Genomic DNA, 21,165 nt, shown 5'->3' on the forward strand with positions numbered 1-21,165 from the left:
CCTTGAAAGTGGTAGTTGCCGCTTGCTTTAACCCCATGGTTTTAAGACAAATAGCCCCTGTGGACCAAGCTGTTAAAACCTGCTCTATTTTCACTTGCCTGAGGACACTAAAACATAACTTTTCTTCTTTCCATTATTTTGCCTAGGAGTAATCTCCATGATTGCCACAGACACAGTCTGATTGCAAATGGAAAACAGTAAGCCTGACTTCAATCCCCAAGAAAATCATGGAGCCAATTTTCCTGGAAGCCACATCTGAAGGACACAAAGATGACGGGGAACAGCCAGCACAGATCTACCATGTGGAAACGAAGCCTGGTCAAACTGATTGCTATTCTGTGATGACGTGACTGACTCTGTGGACAAGGGATATGTAATTTTTTTTTTTTTTTTTTTTTTTTTTTTTGTCAGAAGAGGATTGAGAAGAAGTGCTATAGACTGAAATATGATTACTTCCTTTTCCAGTTCAAAGATGGAAACATTTTTGTCTTGGGGTAACAAAGACACCAAAAATTACCCCTTAAAAGAGGAACAAAAGATACACAAGGGAATTTAAATACAATCTTTTCAAAAAAGATAATGGGGTTTGAGCTTGTTTAAACAACATGCACCTAACATATGAAAGCTGTTACTCCAGGTTGATACTGCATGCAGGAACTTAGTAGCATTCAGAGATGACAGTCACAATTATTGATGACAGTGAAAACCCAGACGTAGACAGCATTAAAAATAAAGCCTATAATCTTCAGTGATGTGAGGTACATGCAATAACCCAGAGACACAGGAAAGAAAAAATCTTTTTTGAAATCTGGCATCGTTTCGAGAACTGGTGTATGCACTGCTTATGAACTTCTGTGAATGCCTTGAGAAAGCTGGATCTTGGAGCATTTCAGATGCTATAAAGACAGTCACAGAATGCAGAATAACACATACAGACCAGATGTAAAATCCACATAATATTTTCCTGGAACAGGTTGAGACAATAAACTGGCAGAAATTCACTTTATATCGCTTACTAAATATATTAATATACAATTATAAGTGATGGGTAATAGTATGTGTATCATTGTACATATAGAGTATGTGAGATATATATATATATATAATTAATTAATACTATTACAATCACTTATTCACCATCTCTTATTATACCAAACTTCTGATAGAGTTGGGTTTGGCAAGTCCAAATTTCACTAAAGAAATAAAAATCAGGATGCTGAGATGCTGACTGTAAAAAAAAAATAATTTTAGTTAGTCCTGAGTCACATGGGATTGTAAGAGAGGGGGCAGAGACAGAAAAAGATGTTTTCACAGTGAGGGATTTTAACTGTTTAGCCTGTTCAATTGTGGGATCAGCCAAGATAAGAGCGCCTTTCTAGAGAATGACAGAAAGTAATCCTAAATGATGTGGGAACATACCCTTTTGCAAATTTAGCTTTGTCCTTCTTGTCGAAGGACTCTAGCTACTGTATTCTTCTGATTAATAAATACTGACTTTGAAAAGGCTGCTCAATGGTCTGTAAATACTTGCTGAGACAAAGGATGACATCTATGACAGAGGTCTATACTCATTCTGCCACAGAGGCAAAATGTTGAAAACAGAGATCCTAAGCTGAAGAACAATAGGACTGTGCATTTTGCCCTTTCAAAAAGGACTCATAAATTTATCAATTTGAAAGACTACACATCAAAAAGACCAGAAGACTGGAGAAAGGAGAACATCCAATAAGTACACGACAACATGTTACTTCTGCCATGCACTAAAGCATTTCACACTGTTTGATGATAACAATGACTACTTAAAACATGATTTAGTGTAACAACTCGTAAGTTTTTATGGACTTAGCAGCAAATAGAAAGTAATAGATACATTTTTAGTACATAGATTTTAATTAATTTTAAAATTAATTACAATTAATTTTAAAGGGAGACAAAGAAGCCAAATAAATACTTACTAGAAGATAATGATTGCTTAAAAAATATTTTAGGTCTACAATCTAAAAATGGAAAAAATGGCTACTGAAAATTTTGGATTTTGTTGTAAAACTCCTGGTGTATAACTGTTCAGTACTCATCATGAGGGTAGATACTTGACTGTTCACCAAAATTCATGAAAAGTAACAGACAATAAAACCAAGCTGCTACACCAGACAGACTGTTCATGCACTGCAATAAACATACACAGGAAGTACTTTTTAACTCCCAGAAGCACACCCAATGTCTTTTTAAGATATTTATACAATTTTAAACAGTTCTCAGCTTTAGGAGTACTAGTTATTATTAATGAAGAATTAGATATTTATTTTTCTAACTCAGCCAGTTCATATTTGCTATCCTTACTCAGAGTTCTTGCAAAATGGTAAGTGAAGACTGGAAAACTGAGATTCATGTAATAGGGTGAGGAGTGTTGCATAGTCTTGGAAAGCTGTAGGCCTAGGAACTCAGAATATGGGCTCAACAGAGCAGCACTGAACAGAATGAAAAATCTTCTGTGGATTTCAAGGTACTATGGATTGTGTTACAAAAACGGATCTAGCTCTATGAAATGGCTAGGTAGGGCAGAAGGTGAGTGATCATGTGACATGTAACACATATTGAAAGAAGAAAGGAGCAGAAATTACATTTTAAAAGTTAAAAAAAGGAAAAAAATTCCTACATGTATAGATTTATTTGTATAGCCCCCAGAAATCCACAAATAAATAATAACAAAAAATAGTAGCATCTTTACTAAAACTCTTTATAGCCTTGGAATATCATTCTCTGGGACATTATGTTTCCTCTATAATCACTCTTGGGCTTCCCCCCCACCCCCTCCCCCCAGAAATAATGTTGGCATCAAACACTGTATTTTGCTTGCCCCGTGCATGTCTGTAACAGTTTGGCTGTGCAGTGAGCTGCTGAAAACATGAACGAACAAACCACTTCAATGCCAAGCCTCAGTATAACCCATAAGCCATCACATCCTGATTATCAACTTTGTCTGCAAAAGACCTGTGTTTAATAGCCGTCCAATGGCTACTTCCCAGTCTTCAGGATGACAGTTTGAAAGCCACTACTTTAAAAACAGGAGACTCAAGAAGTCCATAAAGAGAAAGAAGAAAGTACTCAGCTTCAGGCAGTGGTAGAAAACCCCCAGATTAGCCTAAAACATATTGAACAAATGAAGAAATGCAGAATGCTTACGCTTGTATCAGAAAAGCTGTCTGGAAAACAGCAGCAATAACAGACATTACCTAGTGATGTGAATGAGATACTACTATGACATTTCCACAGCATTAAAGAAAGAAGCCTCAAATAAAACATTCAGACAAAATAATTCAGGTGCACCATCACTGATCTTTCAACAGTTTCTTACTTTTCAGATACCTGAATTTTATTTTTAATGTTTATCTTATCTAGCTGGAAAAGAGCAACTTCATACACTAGCTTTGCCTTCTTTCATCCACAACAATTTTTATTTATGGAACTAACATTAATATGGCTATGATACTTAGAAAGTTTCTCTACAGACCTAGCGCTGGCTCGTGAGACCATACCTTGAATCCTGTGATCAGTTTTGAGCCTCTCACTACAAGAAAGATATTGAGGTACTGGAGTGCATCCAAAGAAGGACAATGGAGCTGGTGAAGGGTCTGGAGACTTACAAGGAGCGGCTGAGGCTCCCAGATCTGGGGCTGTTTAGCCTTGAGAAAAGGAGCCTGAGGGGTGATGGGAGTCCTTATTGCTCTTTACAACTACCCAAAAGGAGGCTTGTATTAAGGTGGGTGTTGGTCTCAAGCAGGAGGTGGCAGGACAAGAGGCAATGGCCTCAGGTTGTGCCAGGGGACGTTTAGATTGGATAGGGTTGTCAAGCATGGGAACAGGCTGCCCAGGGAAGTGGTTGATTCATCATCCCTGAAGGTATTTAAAAAACGTATAGATATTAGTGACATGGTTTAGTGGTGGACTTGGTAGTGTTAGGTTGGTTAAGGGTTGGACTAGATGACCTTACAGGTCTTTTTCAACCACAATGATTCCATGATTCTGTGATTCAAAAGCATTGGGACAGCTATAGCTATGGGACAGGAGTAATACATACAGTGCAAGTATAGTGGGAACAATGTTGTTTCTATTTCTACTGCTGATGAGGCAAAACACAGTAAGACAGGAGAAGGTATGAAGGTAGGATATGGCAGGATGATACAAATATAGACAGTGATAGTACTATTTTAAAACCTTAAGCATGTGAAGACATCTGTTTATGCCTGAGTACATTTTGTACCTGAGAGTTTAAGACAGCTCTGGAAACACCATTTGCTGTTAAAGGTTTTGCAGTGATCAGCAGAAGCACAAGCACTGCATTTTGTCAAGGAAAGCCAAATCTCCACAAACAGAGGAGACTGGACACCCACGGAAGAAGGTGTGAAAAGGGTTCACACAACCAATTCAAGGTCCAGATTAACTTTCTAGATATGCTGTAATACATAATAGAATCACATGTATCTTTGCCAAAATATATTTTAAGCTGTTGTAAAGATGTGTTCCTGTCATTTTTAAATTAAAACCACAGTATGATTGAAATACATATACATTGCATGTAAAAGCATGTATTTAATTTAATTTTATGAATTCTGGAACTGATATAATACTTTTGTTAAAATTGCCGAGTTGAAGTATATTACTGAAAGTATCTTTTAGATCTTTAAAGAGATCTGAAAAGGACAACAAAATTTGATGTAGTGGCTGACAGACTGCTCTGACTGTTTCCTATTGTGCTAATCGTTGCTTAGGTCTCAAATCGCAGCATGAAGTTACATATAGCATGTGCTGCAACAAATCTATACAATCAGGAAAGGACAGACTGTCAGCCTCAATTTTGCATTTTTCTGTTTTTGTCGGCATGTATCACTCCACAGCTCAACACAAATTAACTTTAACACAGGATTTTGTGTCTGTTAACATAACATTTAATACGTTCCAATGCAGTTATATTGTTCTGCTTTTGAAAAAAACCCCCGAACAGTCAGAAAAGAGTGATGTAACTTGTCATTAATTTCGTTATGACTAATGAAACTGGGGTTGTTTTTTTAAATCAATGCAACTGGATGCTGAGAGTAAGTACAACTGCCAGGGAGAAATGCAGATAATTTAAAAAGGTTCCATACTGTGAATTATCACAAGTAAGCCTGAAAAATAATGAAGGGACTACTTTCAGGGAACCGATTTTAAAGATCATCTCTGTTAAATAACTGAAACATGTTGTGAATATTCTAGTACAAAAGCTGGAGTTCTGTTTCCACGAAAAAACCCCATTATTTTATCTGTTATTTCTTCCAAGAATATTTCAATGCAGTCATCAAACTGCCATCAAATAATGATACCTCCAGTACATCTGCAAGATGTTGGTAGCTCAACAGTTATACAATCTTCCTTAGAATAATAACATTTTACAGCATTATATAACAGCATTAATTAGCTGTCCTGTATAATGAATAGAATGAAACTTCATAAAATTAGCTGAGTGTAATCATCTAAGGAACTCTTTAAACAATAATTAGCATGATGAAATGCAAACAAAAAATGTTAGTTCCTAAGGGCTTGAAAAATACTTGTTTTATGAAGTATTTCTCCAGTGTACTTCACATTCATGCATCTAAACGATTCCCTTAGTAATAAAGGCCATTTTCTTGGGAACTATATAGGAAAGCAGCTTGGCACAGTAGAACCTGTCCTCTCTGACAAAATCTGGAATTTTTATCTAACCAGATAAGAAAATACAGAAGAGTTTATGCCATTTAGATATTTTCTAGTTATTAGTACTATGCATTAATAAAATCCCAAATTTAAAATATAAATACATCCTCAACAAAATAAAAATGCACATCCATACCAACTGCTGGAGCGACTGCTTATCTAGATGCTTAGTAGGCATAATTTTCTTTTTGACTCCTTAATATAAACATGGAACTTTTCTCCTTTTATGTTCTTATATAAAAAAGCAATAGCTTACCTAATAACTTGCTCAAAAGAAACTAAAAACTGAAAGAAAAATCAAGATTTTAATGAAGTGAAAATTGTGGGGGGTTTTGTCTTTTCTTTTTTTCCTTGGCTAGATAAAGAACTGGAATGCACACAGACAACACTAATTTAGAAGATAAAAATTTATCTGATTTTGTATCAAGTACTGTTTTTTTCCAAAAAGTGGAATGCCTTAATACTGAAAAACACACTCTTCTGTTTGCCAGTTGGGATATAACCAGTGGCCCAAGTATAAGGTCAAGCAAAGCTGTATACTGGGAGCTAATGGTTCATTCTATTTGCATGTCAGCTATTTCTTTTCCTTTCAGTTTGTGCTGTCATGGCAATAGCAATTTTTGATACATAAAGTACTATATTTTCTTTATGCAGGTGTGAAAATCATAGTAAATACATGTTTGCCACAAATGATAGGCAATGCCTATCAGTATTATCTGTGATAAAGCTTGGGAGGAAGAAAAAAGGTCCCTGATAAATTGAGGATATAATATCACTCAATAATGATCGGAAGTTTTTAATGGCACTGCATGTATTCCTTTATATACATACATACGTTTAAATTAATAGAATACTGAATGCAAGCTTAAGTGAAAGTCATCTTAGTGATTATAGTGATAACCACATACAAACACACCTTAGGTCAGGCAACCACTGGAATTTTGAGGTTTGGTATCTTTACCCATTAATAAAGTTTAAAACTTGCAGTCTAAACACGGTCCTAATAAAAAACTATTGGAGCTACATTTGAGCCTTTCAGCAAACCCTTTGTTCCACTTTGTCACAGGAAAAGTCCTTCCCTTCAGCAGTGGTATCATACATATAAATGAATCAAGAATCTTGCCTTGTCTTCTGTAAGAACAATCTTTCTGGGAATGTCAAAGCTGTTCGTTGCATTATCAGGTAAAATTCATAAAAAAAATTAAGCAGATTTTAGCTCATGGGAAGGGTCTGAACAGTCAAACACTCCCAAATGAAGAGTGGTGGTTCATGGAATCTTGTTAGAAAGTGGCAAGCATTTATCTGTACCGCATCTGCAGCAGTTTTGAAGTCTTTTCTTGATGCGTAAGCAGTCACACAGGCTGAAGAAACACATTTGCTCCTTTCTGCTGGAAGAATAATTCCTTCCAATACTATTTATACTTCTGAGCATGAATTTTAGAATTTTATGAGCAAGAACACGGTGAATCATTCTCTGTTTTGTAATCCAGAAGGGTACAGTTGTACTGTTAGCATAACAGTGACTATGAAAGTGAAAGTTGAACTGCTGCTAACTGAAATTTCCAGATACATAATCTAAGCATTCAATTCACTCTTCTTTGGCTTGTCCTCTGACAGCTTTTAATGGAATGTAGAACAGTACAGTCCCAGTACAGACCACTTGGTGTACGGGTGACAGGTCCCCAGTTCTCACTAAATATTATGGGTCAAGAATTTTCAAGTGTATGCATGTACAAAGGAAATTTTCTTGTGGGAGATATATTGGTAAGTTATTTTCAAACTTCAATCTGCATGCTACTGAAATTCCAAACTATGTGTTCTCAAAAACTACTGACCAGGGATGGAGAAGGCAACAAGAATATGTCAGTGTAATGACATTTAAACTCAAATCCAAAGTTCCTTTTTTCTTCAACAGTAAGAGGAGAAAAAGAAAGGCAAAATTTTGTCAAGGATTTAAAGTATTTTTTCCCTCTCTCTCTGCAAGTCAAAACTTCTGTGAATATTACTCAGAAATATCAGTGGTGCTGCTACATATAATTTTCAACACCAAACACACCTTTGTGCATGTAATGTAAAAAAAATATTTTTGATCCTTGCAATAGATCAGTATCTCTGTTTTTCCCAGCTGTGAGCATTGCTTTTATTCTGGATGTCTTTTGTTCTACTATATTGCAGAAAATATGTCCCCAAACCTGAAATGGACTTCCACCACATTTTGTTGTTATTGCTTTTTCCCTCAACTATCTCTGTCTTCAATCATATTGACAGTAATTGTTTAAAAAAAAAAAAAGTTTGAACAACTTCTCATCCAAAACAGTACTTGTGCCAGAACTCTGTGCTCACTGCTGTAAACCTCTATCCTTTGTACTTAAACATTTTGGTTGTTCAAAAAAATACGATGCTGCATAGAACCTACCTTGTAAAAGCCATTATTAGCTAGGACATCAGTCAGGAGCTAAATAACAGTACCTTCTGATAAGTCTACATGTGATAGCTTTTCTTCCAGTCTTCTGAAGTCAGCCATTTCAAATATTTTGTGTCAATTCTGCCTGTTACTTGTTGCAGAATCGCACAGGAAATTACTAAGATGTCATTGAGAGGCTAGCACCATATATATTTCAGAGGCATATGGAGTACATATTTTTTAAGAATGGTAACAGAACAGAACCCATAAGCCTCTCTCACTGCACTCCACAAAATAGCCACATTAAAAATTCAGGAAACTGAAGTTGCTTCACTAAATCAAGCCTTATCTTGGAAGGAAAAAAAATATTTTATATATTCACATACAGAAAAAAGTTTCATACATTCACAGCAGCTGTAACTTTCACTAGTGGTGGGAGACACAAAATCCATTATGGCTTATGATCTTCACTCACCCACTAATCTTTTTTGCCATGAAAGTACTGTAATCAGAAGAAATCTGTGGACTTTTTTCTCCCTTGCTATTGGCCTATTACTCTTCAAAGTATGACAGATCCATGACAAAGGTGGTAAGAAGAGAAAAGAATATAAAGCTAGCTGGAGGTTTGGAGATGTGAAAGTTTCTCTACTCTTCTGTTTTCCAGGTTACACAGATTTTATGGCAAAGTCACTCGCAACTGAAAATTCCTACAAATGAAATCCCCAAACGGCAACACCTCTTCTTCAGTCTTCTAAACTTTAGCGCAAGTGATGAAGATACTTAACTTTCACGTCACTGTTTCAGGGAAAAAAGCCCCGGCTCACCTGTATTCTTGTTTTCTTTGAAATGGAGTGCGTTTCTGACTGATTTTACTGGAGAATGGTCTTATTACATACCATTAATATAACTTACATTTCTTCACTGAAAACCTTTCATTAAGATGACAAGTTAGAAATTTAGGCTTAAATTGTAATTACAAATGTATCACTAAGTCATGGTCCCTTTTTGTGTAAAAAATAATTTAAGTTTCCATGCAGATAAAACTGTTGGAAATTTCCTTTCTGGGATGTCTGTGTAAATAAAAAGTAGCCTTTTCTCCTATTCCTGCTTCAAAAAACTAAACAAACCAAAAAAGATTACGTTTTCATGGTAAAAATTACAGATAAACTTACAAGAAGGGTAGATGAATTAAAAGGAGACATCATGACTGTGTCATAAGCAGATGGCCCCTGTAAGGGTTGATAAATAGTACAGAAAGCAGCAGACTATCATTTAATTAATCCAGCCATGTTCAAGTATATCTTGTTGTATATCAAATTATATCTTAGTTGCAATTCTAAAGTCAGTAAAGGAAAAGCAAAAGTCTGAATTACACCAGATACAAATTCCCTTCGTCTTTCCAATAGTCAGAGGTAACAGCATAACACAAACAGAAAATAGCACAGGCAAGATGATTAAGGGTTTTAACAAAATTACACTGTAAATTTGGTACTGAAAAAATATATTTTTTTCCCTACGCTGCATTTTTTTCAAATGCAACAATGAACTAATCTATAATTCTATAATACTACTCAAGTTATATCTGCCTGATGTGGTTGAGAGAGAATGAACATAGCTTAGCTTTTTGTTGGTATAATGTAGTGGTTTTCAAACAGTCTTCTGTGGACTGTAGGAATCTGCAATACCTCTGAAGTTTTCACAGAGACTCAAATATGACATGGTGTAATTTATCTACATTTCCAGAACATCCACATTTCCATTAGAAAATTTTTAGAGATCCACGAATTACAGAAGGCTGAACTCTGCCAGCATGAATCACTATCTACATCAATGTAGGTATATTTAAAAGGAAAGTGCATTTATATTTTGTATAAATGCATTAAAGGCCTGAAAGACTCTGATGAAAATTGTCACATTTAAAGCAGTAAATACACCATATTATACATATCAAAGATGCTTAGTTTTCAACACAAGCATGCATTTATTAAGTGCACAAAAGTATAAATGTACTAATAAATCTGCATGGACATCTTAAAAAGATTAACAACACAACCAAAGAATCAATTGCTTCATCACTTGGCTCAAAATTTCTAAAATTTTAAAAGAAACACTCCCTGCCCTGAAGCCTTCCACAGACACCCACTCCTTCTTTAAAAAGACTCAATAGAAAGATAAAAATGTGAACATTACACTTACAAAGACAGATACTCTATGGTTTATTGGGAGATTAAAGTCCAGGACCCTGAGACATTGAATGAAATCATCAGTCTTTTACAATCAGATACTATAGTATCTTTGTCTATTCTAGTTGTTGCAAATTAGCTGTTGAACTGAATTTAACTTATAGGTCAGAACATGCCTAGAGAAATTATCTGGAACAAAATCACACAAGGTTTTACAGTAAAATCAACATCTTGAATGCAGTTAAAAAATACCTAAAAACTAGAGCATAATCTGGAGTACAGACAGAAAAATTCTGCAGAGAATCCACCAAAACAGTAGGCAGCGATATTCTGTTTAGTCAGAATTTTAAAATAGGTTTCAGACGTGGCTTCAAGAAGAGCACACTGCCTTAATATGCCCTCAAGTTACCAGATGAAGACAAAGAATTAACGGAGTGGAGGCCACAGCAAGGAAAAAAAAATTGAAGCCTCCTCAACAAACACAATTCCTGCTTGTTTACTTCTATTTAATCATTTCAAGGCAGGGGACAACTGAGAAATTTTCATATACAGAACGTGTTACCAGCTAATGTAAGTAGCATCGGTATAAAATCATCTGACTGCATCTTCTAAACTAATTTCTTTTGCTGAAAGTGATCGCTTTTACACAGTATAAATTGATAAGTGTGTAGGCAGCCCTCTTCCATATATCCATCCTTATTATACACCTGAACCAGAAATACATTTCTTCCTTCATCTCAATGAAAAACACAAACTTGACTACTTGTTCGGAGTCCATCATAAACCAAAACGTAAACATCTTTTCCTCACCTTCTAAAAGAAAACACTGGAAGACCTTAAAGAAGGGAGTGCATTAACCATAAAGAGAACTTTAATATGTTAACAAATCCTTTGACGTCAGTGGCAAAACCACCCAGATTTAGGTCTGTTACCTGTTGTTTATTCTAAATACCTCAAAGATGTCAAACAGTACTGGGAGCAAGCACACACACACACCCCACAGCTACTTAAGCCTTATATTAATGGGCTTGCTGCTCAATTTTAGAAAATAGAGTCATGTAGCCAAAATGTTTTTACAGAGTACTGTTAAATGAAACAATTTCTTAAAAGGTATACTACATAGCAAGACTTCAGAGACAATTTTCAGAAATTAAATGCATATAATAACCTGTTCTAAATCAACTGAACTGCTCACTGGTTCAGATCAATACCACACATACAACCTAGTAACCTGAAACAAGTACCTCCACATGGCAATAAACCTGTTGCTGAGGCATATTTAGTGTCCACCATGGCTAAATGTTTAACAGGCCTCCAAAGCACAATCTGTCAGTGCTAGAAGATTGTGCTGCAACTTTAAAGCTACGGAAACAGCTGCACAGCTCCACTAGAAACTGTACAAGCTCCTTGTGTCAAAACAACTAGAACAGGTGCTTACCAGTTCCACTGGGCCCAAGCATAGGTTTCACATTATCTCCCACTCACCTGCATTTTTAGTAAGTAGTTAGATGATGCTCATCTCCCTAGAATATATGTTCACTGCCAATAGATTTAGAAAGTTCAGATGTAAGGCCAGCTTCATCTCTACACCCACTTGCAAACTCTGTATCTACAGGGTATGCAAACTATATAGACAAATTAATCTATTTTGACATGATTCTGTTTAATCTCGGAAATCTTTCAGCTAGTGAGACCACAGTCTGATAAACCTCACACATAATCTTAGCAAAAGTGGGTTAACCACAGTTTTAGGACACCAAAATACACTGGTGAGCACACTTGCCTTAGTCATCTGGTTTTTAGATGGATTTGACCCCAGACTAGGTACATCAGATACTAGGGGAAAAAAAGCACTGGAAAAAAATAATTTCATGTGATTTTACAGCCAATCACCTCAATGAGATGATGTTTCCTAATGCAAAACAGTAACAAGACTTGTCTCCTTTTTTCAGGTTTAGTAAATGTAAAATACATATTTTTTTGAAAGGACACTTAAGAGAATTTCTCTGCCATATGGGAAATAACTTCAGTCCTGAAGTAAAAAAAACAGCTCTGATTGAACTACTATAGACTGGACATGATACAGAAGTGAGATGCTGGTCACTGGAGTGATGGTGCCAGACGTACAACTCCTGCTGCAGCAACTTGTCAGCTAACATGTATGCAGCTACCCTCAGTTTGCATATTATCAAGAAATCAATGTATTGTAGTGTTCAAGAAGCACGATAAGGACCCTTTCAGTTAAGATACTTTCACAGGATGTTGTTCTCCTCAAGCAACTTTACAGAGATAACAGTGACCATTTCTGCTTAGCTGAATGCCTACAGCAGCAAACCAGTTAAGCGTCCAAGCGGGCAGCAGAACTGACAGAGTTTGGTATTAATGTTCCCCCACGATTAATGAACTCGTAATAAAATCCTAGTGTGCAAATATTCTGTATTTGTGTAAAGCAGTTCTGCTCTACATGTTATCTTTGTGAGACAAAAATGACAGTTCTCCTGGCACTGATATTTTATATGAAAATTTCCAAAAGAACTATGGATGTAGTTAGACAATGGTTTCTGCTGTATTCTTCAGCAACAAGTGAAGGTTATTCCCAAAGAAAAAGATGTTCCCTAAGAAGTACTCTCCAGAATCATTACTAAGAATTGTTACTTTAATCATTACAGGCTGGCACGAACCCTTTGAATCACAGAAAAGCTTGCTTCAAGCAAAACATGAGAAATTTTTCATGTCTGTTAAACATCTTTGTTCTCAGTCACACCCACAGTCCATTTTCCAGATGCACTGAAACCAGTATCTTAGTATGGCAGCACAAGTACATTATAATAGGCATTATCAGTCACTGAGACAGACCTATCCTGTCATAATCTGAAGTTTTCAATGGTACTATCTTATTTTCATGACCAAAGATCCGGACCATTTTGTGGCTGCACTAAATTACATTAAATACTGTATTTCTCTACTATCTCAGCAGGAAGGTTTACCCACACCCGTAACAGATTGTAGAGTACTGCTCATTACTGACAAGTAGAACACACACAAACACACATTTCTTTCCTCAGCAACCACTGTCATTAAGACTCCTCGCTCTGCTTTAGGTGTATAATATCAGCACAGAATCTTAAACCAGCAAAATTTGAAGGCTTGGACAAAAAAATTCTGGGGAACTGCAACAAACAAATAATGAAAATGAAGAAAAAATAAAGTTACAGAAAATAAAATTTCAAGTAACTTTTCAGGTTTCTTGAAAAGGGTGATTCAGCTCTCAGGGCAGTGTAAACAGGCACCAGAACTTGGAAGAAATACCTTCTTAACACTTGGACATGCACACCAATGTAACAGGTATGGATGCACCACTCAACAATCAATTTCATTCAAGTGATTTGCAAAAGGGCAGTGGAAATAAGGGCAAGAAGATTCTTGGGCAAAAAAGAATTCACCCTTACACCTCACATTAGAACAGACCAGATAGACTGACCACTTGGAAACCTGTGTAAACAGGGGAATCAAGAACAGGAAGGTGACCAGAAGAGAAGCGAATGGAGCATATTTATGAAAAATAGTAGGTCATTTAAAACCAATTTGTGATGTGGACTATTGAAAAGGCAGTTCTCGTTAAGCACAATTTGCTGATTTCTTCCTGAAACCTACTGCTTTTCACCAAGATCCTGACCTTTCAAGACCTTCCTATATACAAACCCAAAATCTTAGATCTGACATTGCATTTTAAACTTAAAAAAGTTTTAGTATCTCCAAAACTGAAGAATAGAAAGCTAACCCATAGAATTTCTTCCAAATGTATTAAACATTACCTTTTTCCCTGAGTCGTAGTGTTTTTCTGACTGTGAATGAGACACCTGCGCAAGCAGGTTTTTTAAAATCCAAACTCCTGTATGGTTCAGAAAAATGCTGAAATAAAAATTCTCCTTACTGGAGAATTAAAATCTAAATGTGAAATATGCATAGACTAAATCAAACTAAGGTATTTAAACAAGATTTTGGAGGCATGGGTATGTTCTTTATAAAACAGCTTTCAAAGAGTAGAAAAATCATGATCTAATTAATACCTTATTTTTCTTCTGTCTTTTTTTGAGCTGACTGCTCTAGTTGCAGACTTGAGGATTACTGTCAAATAGTTGCATTAGTAATAGATAAATAATTATAATAATTTACAATTAAATTTACTGGATTCCTTTGTTAACTGATATCTTTGTTAATTATGTTTTTGCTCTTGCATCCTTCATATTTTATGAATACATACAGAGACAGAAACAGAGGGAAAGAAAAAGACCAAGTGTAACGTTCAGTGCAAAAGTGATGAAAAATGTAACTTGAGAAATGTCTCTTTAGGCCAGCTGATTGCAGGGTAACTACTGAAAAGCTGATACACACACTTTTATTTATATCTACTCAAAAGCAACAAAATGTCAAAGAATCAGGATGAAGCTGATTTCCCTCTTGTGTATGTGCATAGGTTTTGATTATAGGCTTTTTCCTCAATTGATGAACTATTGCATAGAGTTCTGAAAATCATTTTACAAAAATAGTGCTGTGTTTGGGGTCAATACCTCTCCAACAGTCAGCTATAAAGTTGCCACTGACTTTTTTTAAAAAGAATGGGATCAGGTCCTCTTTATTTTGACTCGAGAGATTTTGTAAGTTTGCTCCCAGGAAGAAGAAAAAGTGCACATCTGATTAATTTGTGGTATTCATTCATCTTTTTCTGCTAAGACGACAAACTGCAGGTTATTTTACACAACTTAAAAACTACAATTTGGGAAAGAATATAAACTTACCTGAATGGTTTGCTAGACCAGTAAATACTAGCTATACTAGTAATATATAGTACTAGTTACTATATAGCAAATAAAATAACTATCAGAAAAGATTAAAAAAGAGAAATAACAAATACAATTTTGAACTTATTTCCCCCATTATCAAAAACCCACTTTCCTCAAGATTTTGCATAGTGCATTTGTTTTGACCCTTCTTTAAAAACTTCATTGCTTTTCAAGGTTAACTAAGGAGTTTACACAAGTGTCTTCCTACAACAAACGCAGTGTATCTGATACCGTATCATCCAAGTAACTGGGAATCATAGGTGAAACTTTTTGTATGGAAAAACTTGGTCCTGACTTTCCACTTTTAATGACATAATGTAAAAAGTCTGAGTTCTTAGAAGACTTGAAAGTGTTCATGCACACAGCTAATCCCCTAGCAACTTCCCAGTCTTTTGTCTGCTGTCCCGTTTACAGCATTTTCTTCACTGAATTTCCTCACAGAAAATCAAAACAAGTGTAACAACAAAGCCATATCTAAATTCCATGTTTACACTGTGGCAAGTGATAGGAGTCTGCAGTTCATGTGCTATGTTGCACTGCCAAAGCATTTGACTATGCCTATACTAGAACACTTAGCTGATGCACCAAAATGAGATTTCAGTCTCAGTAATGGTCCTGAAGCACTATTCCAGCGTAAACATGTAATTAGAATAAAACATGCTTGAATAAAGGCTTGCCTGTAGCGTTGGTATCATGGGTAGAATACACCATCCAAAAAACCTTTCAGAAAAGGTGTTTTTACCAGATAGGAAAACAGAACAGGACAGATTAAGTGTAATTCCTAAGACATCAAGAAATCTCTGACAGGGACAGGAACAAAGCATGCTTTTCCCCCAGTTTATTTAGTCTTTTGACATGCTGCCTTCTCCATACACAATATAAACATAAAATAAAACTTAATTGACACTAATTATAGGGCATTATTATGCACTCTTCATTGCTTTTAATATTTTTCTTCAATAGTTTCTGCATCTTTAAAACCAATATATAGCCACTTCGAGTTTTGCTGCAGAATGCCAGAAAGGGAAGACAGGAATAATAAACCACTGCTTTTTTTTTTTTTTTTTTTTTTCCCCTCAATTCAAAGCTGAGCATTTGTTCTGCAAGCATTACCACTCTTCCCACGCAACAGCATGAATTAAACTTCTTCCACCTAGGTTTTTTTACCTGACCTTCTTTGGCATTTAAGTGCAGAAAAGAAAGTATTTCAGGGCTGCATGTGTCACTCTTACAGATCTGAAGTTCCGGTTGCCTGCAGAGGCCATTTAAAAACATTAGCGTCCTGGGAAAAGCAGCCTTTGGACATACTCTCATCCATAACAAAAGAGATTCTAAATATTAATAAGTGTGAGAATATATTGTTTCTCTTTGACCACTGGTGTAGGAAACCTGGTTGTATCAGAAAGTCTTGTGAAGAGAAGAAGCACGAAGAGGCAAATAATGGGAAAATAGGACGCCTATGGTGCATGTTCAAACTCTCAGGGAATAGCTTTTATCAAGATTAAAAAGCGAAATGAAACTGAATCCTTTGACTAGCTTTGCAGTGAACCTTTGACTAGCTTTGCAGTGAAGTGAGTATACAGTAGCAATCCATTTCTAATTCAGGGCTCTAAAACTTCTTTTATGCTGTATTTATGTAAGATAGTTTTGTTTTATGATTTGACTTGGCAAGCAGGACGTTGATTTCATTTTCAATAGAGATCTCTTTTCTAAACAAGAACAATAAAATGGCATTTTACCTGTAGACTGCCTTTGAATGTAGAGCAATTTTATTTCTCCAGTAAATGTTAATATTTAAAAATGAACTTAGGTCAAAAGTCTTTAAAAATGACTGCAGCTTTTTTGATCAGTGGCATTAAAACAAGTGGACAGCAGCTGCATGGATGGTCCATGCTTTCAGAAAAAGGATCTCTTTTCATTAACAGGCTTACTGTTGATCTAGAATTACTCCTTACAAAGAGAATAGAAAGCTGTCTTTTCCCAGTTCCAGGATGAGCACTTTCACCTTTTAGTTAGCGGCACAACTACTATAATTACATCAATTATTCAAACAGCATATAGGTAGTTCTTTAAAGTACGACATTTAAAAATATTACCCATTTTAAACTGACTTCCTCAAAAAGATACTTGACTTGGCAAATGTCTACATTCACATACTGAAAGTACAGAGTATCTTTAGGTATAAAGGACCAAATGATTCAAACCCTGATTTGTCAAACACAGTCTTTTATGGTTTATATATCTACAGGTCATATAATGGAGAGCAACAAATATTGGCAATGAAAGGTAAAATCTTTCTCCCTCTCCCTCTCTGTATATAGGTCCCTCAAAGTATCTTGTCATATCAACAGTGAAAAGAAATCTGTCTGTCAATACAGAGCACTCAGATGACTGAAAAAACACAATAAGTTCTGGTACTTCGTAACCGATGAAGTGATCTTTCTATTAATTTTTTTTTGGAATAAAGAGATTCAGAGATTGTATGTCAAAACATTTTATCACTCCTAACTCTTATATACATCAGTTCTGTGTTTCTAAAATACATTGTCCTGGGAGTTCTTCCCAAAACAATACATGAATTACTAAAAGTTTTAAGAGTTTCAAGCAAATGCATTGCTAAGTGGTCTGCCTTCAAATTCCCTGAAAGACTATGTAGTAAACAAAAACAAAACATTGAGACTACAGTTTAGTATAATTAGATATAATAAGACAAGCATATAGTGAGAGCACTCCCTGAACTATATGAAAACATTCATACATATACAATGAGTGTTTGGTAGAGGCTGATTTAAACAGCTGGGAAAATAACTTGTGGCATACATGCCAGAGAGTGCCACAACCTCAAATTGTTCACTACACCATCACAAAAACTGCAGAACCTATGTTAAAAGCTAAGAATCAGATGCTAACCACATGTCTGGGATCAAACTGGATGAGTCCAGGTTTTTTTTCCAATTTTTTTTCCTCCTCATTTGTGCTATGAATATTTGTACAGCTGCAAATTTCACTGGAACATTTTCAACACGGTATTTCAGCACGGTAGTGCCAAAAGAACCCATAGAACAGAGATCAGCACAAATACATTACAAGTACTGCAGACGCCTTATCATGAACTTTGTTATGAAAACAGAAATCCTGACAAAGTGCCTCTGATGAAAATAAAAAGAGATGGATCATTCATCTAATAGCTCAGATTTCAATCTTTACTGGGCAAAAGCCCAGTACCCAGCATGTACTGCAGAGCATCCAGAGCCTATTAAGAAGAGTTATAGAATGGAAACTTAATTACACTAATAGACAGTTGGAAGAAGATAATAATTTGGCATAAGACTTTTAGAATATGATAGTTTCACAGATCTATTTTGAGATATATAAAATTAAAGAAAAAAACTTTAAACTCAGGAAAATAATACACTTTTTCTAAGATGAACAATAGATTTGATGGTGATAAAAGAAGATTTTAAGTCTATTCAATGTTTCGCTTCTGCAGAAGGTAGTTCATGAGATGAGAAAACAAAATACCAAACTAATCCCCTTGCACAGGGTCCCCAGTGTCTTCCAGCTGAGAGAGCTCTAGCATTTTAGCTGAAGTGAATTAAACTGTGGGGTTTATCCAAAAAAACTGAGGATCCCTATGGGTATTATGACAGATCAGACCCATTTGCATGGACTAATGGACGTCCTCGGTTCTCCTGGAAATGCTATTTCCGAAGAGCTGCACTACTCTAATTACTATTACTTTCGCTGGGAACTTATGTCTAAGAAAGGATCACAGCCTGCCAGGTGGGTGTTTTCCGGTTTTGTTTGTTTGTTTGGTTTTTTTTGGAAAAAAAGATGACAAATTTAAAGTTTTATGATGCAGTCTTTGAAAATTTCAATGAGATAAACAATTTTAAGTAACAGCTGTATGTTCAAATCATATTTTTAAAGCTGTCACAAAGTATCTATTGCTTTTTTACCTAGGAAGTCAGAGGTACCTAAGACCAGCTTTGTTCAGGAATACTGACAGGTGTTACAGGTGGATGACTAGCAACATATGGAATCATATCATCCAAAGTATATCTATTTAAAATGTTGTTAAAACCACAATTCAAATTTAATTTTCTGGCATGTAAAATAAAAGTAGTTAGTTTAGTCTCTGACTTGAAAGATCAGGATTACTTTGCTTCCCTGCAAAAAATACAGTTAAGATTTTTCTTAATGACTCTTAGGTGCATAGAAGATAAAAAAAACCCCAAAACTAAAACAACTAAAAATAAATTTCCTTGTTTACTACTATGTACTTTTGGATTACAAAGTAAAGCTGCCCAAACTGTTACCCAAAGTACTTCACATAAAACAAACTATACATCTATTTCAGCTTCTTCTGTGAAATTAAGAGTGTGACTAACCTAAACACACTAAAAAACCCTGAAAAATTTTAATTACTGACAAGGTGTACAGCAACATTTAGATAACACATCTCATGAAGGAATAATATTTATATAAGCCATCAGCTTTTTCTCTCCAGATATTTGAGATATTTTTTTTTGGAAGGACATTAGGGAATTGGACTTGAGTTCCCAAGATCATTCTGTAAGAATTCATACTGGATCAGAAAGCAGAAATGTTGAAAAGTTGTCAATGTGAATTCCAGCAGTCAGTTTTTTGGATTGATGCTCAGAATTTATATTTTAAAAGATCATGGATTTCAAGTTATGTGCCTGCATTATATTACAGTTATCAGTTAAATCCACTATAACAGATAATAAAGCAGTGAGGTTTATTTTCTTTAATAACTTAAACCTGCTTCTTTTGGTGAAATCTATCTAGAAGTGTATTTTTGCTCCTGGACAAATCAGTGAAGTGAGCAATTATTTGTTATTTTGTACACATCATTATGATAGAAGCACGGAAAAAAGTTCCAAGGTCAGCTGGCAGGGATTCTAGACCTCTCTGTTCCAAAAGGTGAATAGTTGCCTCCCTCTAAAATAAAAACCATCCTGAGCAGAACTGCCAAGGAATGCTAAACATCATTTGCAAAAACCACAGTCCTGTCCTAAGCTCAACTACGTACTCAAACTTTCAGCCAATTTATTTAGAAATAAAAATATGTATTTCAGGAAGATGGGGCTTTTTTTGCAAGACCCATGCTTCACACAACAAAGTTAGTTAACTAAGGTCATGCCTATACAAGGAAAAAATCATTGATTTAACCAAACTGATTGATTTTAAATCCAGTTAAACTGGTGCAAACATCTAATGTAAATGCACTTACCCCAGCTAAGACCTCACTTAAATTGATTTAGCTTACTTTAGCAATTTATCAATGTTAACTAAACCAATTCTAGCAAAGGTTAAGCAGGTTGAAGTGCTTCTGTATAAGGAGTTTGAACAGATTTAACTATATTGACTTAAAAACATTTTAATTAAAACAGTGTAACATCTCATATGGCCAAGATTTAAATCCCCAAGGCTGAGAAGCAAAGCAGCATATGTAGTTGTACTGCATGCAAACTGAAAAATCAGTCCTGGATTCCACTTGGGTACCCCTCTGCTGACGAACGGTACCTATACTGTGTAACCGGCACTGGCGAGTAGGTACACTAGAACCGAGATTAATGTTCAGATGCCAAACGATTTTTTAGGACCAGTAGAAAAAGGAGAAAGGAAAAAAACCCAAACCAACAACCAAACCCCAAACCCTGAACACATAGTTATGAATTGAAGAAACCTGTTTTGGGTATAAATGAAATACAATACAAGTAGAATTCTGGCATGGCTTTTTAAAAAGTCACTTCCCATAATGGAAACTTGTACATCTGTTGAGACGTTACAAAAATACTAGTGCAGTATTCAAAAAGGTTTCTCTTTTGCATATCAATTCAGTTAGCCTGGGAATTTCCTGTTGTGGTAGTCTCCATCACATGTATTTTAAAGTGAGCCTCACAAGAGGGATGACGAGTGGCAAAAGGCATCAAGGTTAGTTTTCTCCCTCCCACCAAAAGAGAGGCCGCTGCAT

At 35.6% G+C, this 21,165-nt stretch overlaps 1 protein-coding gene and 1 long non-coding RNA gene across 4 annotated transcripts in view; one reads left to right on the plus strand and one right to left on the minus strand.

The window, feature by feature from the left end:
• The window catches only part of LOC308056490, a 147,833-nt gene that overhangs the window by 91,690 nt on the left and 34,978 nt on the right, over positions 1–21,165 (plus strand). The window contains exon 3 of the long non-coding RNA XR_013924858.1: positions 147–21,165. This exon is cut by the window's right edge and continues 34,978 nt beyond it. This is a non-coding gene — a long non-coding RNA (uncharacterized lncRNA). The remainder of the gene's footprint in view (positions 1–146) is intronic.
• FBXL17 (F-box and leucine rich repeat protein 17) overlaps positions 1–21,165 on the minus strand; it is a 277,159-nt gene that overhangs the window by 25,359 nt on the left and 230,635 nt on the right. The gene's annotated exons all lie outside the window — the stretch shown is intronic.

Source organism: Falco punctatus (assembly GCF_963210335.1).
Source record: "Falco punctatus genome assembly, chromosome: Z".
NCBI lineage: Eukaryota > Metazoa > Chordata > Aves > Falconiformes > Falconidae > Falco > Falco punctatus.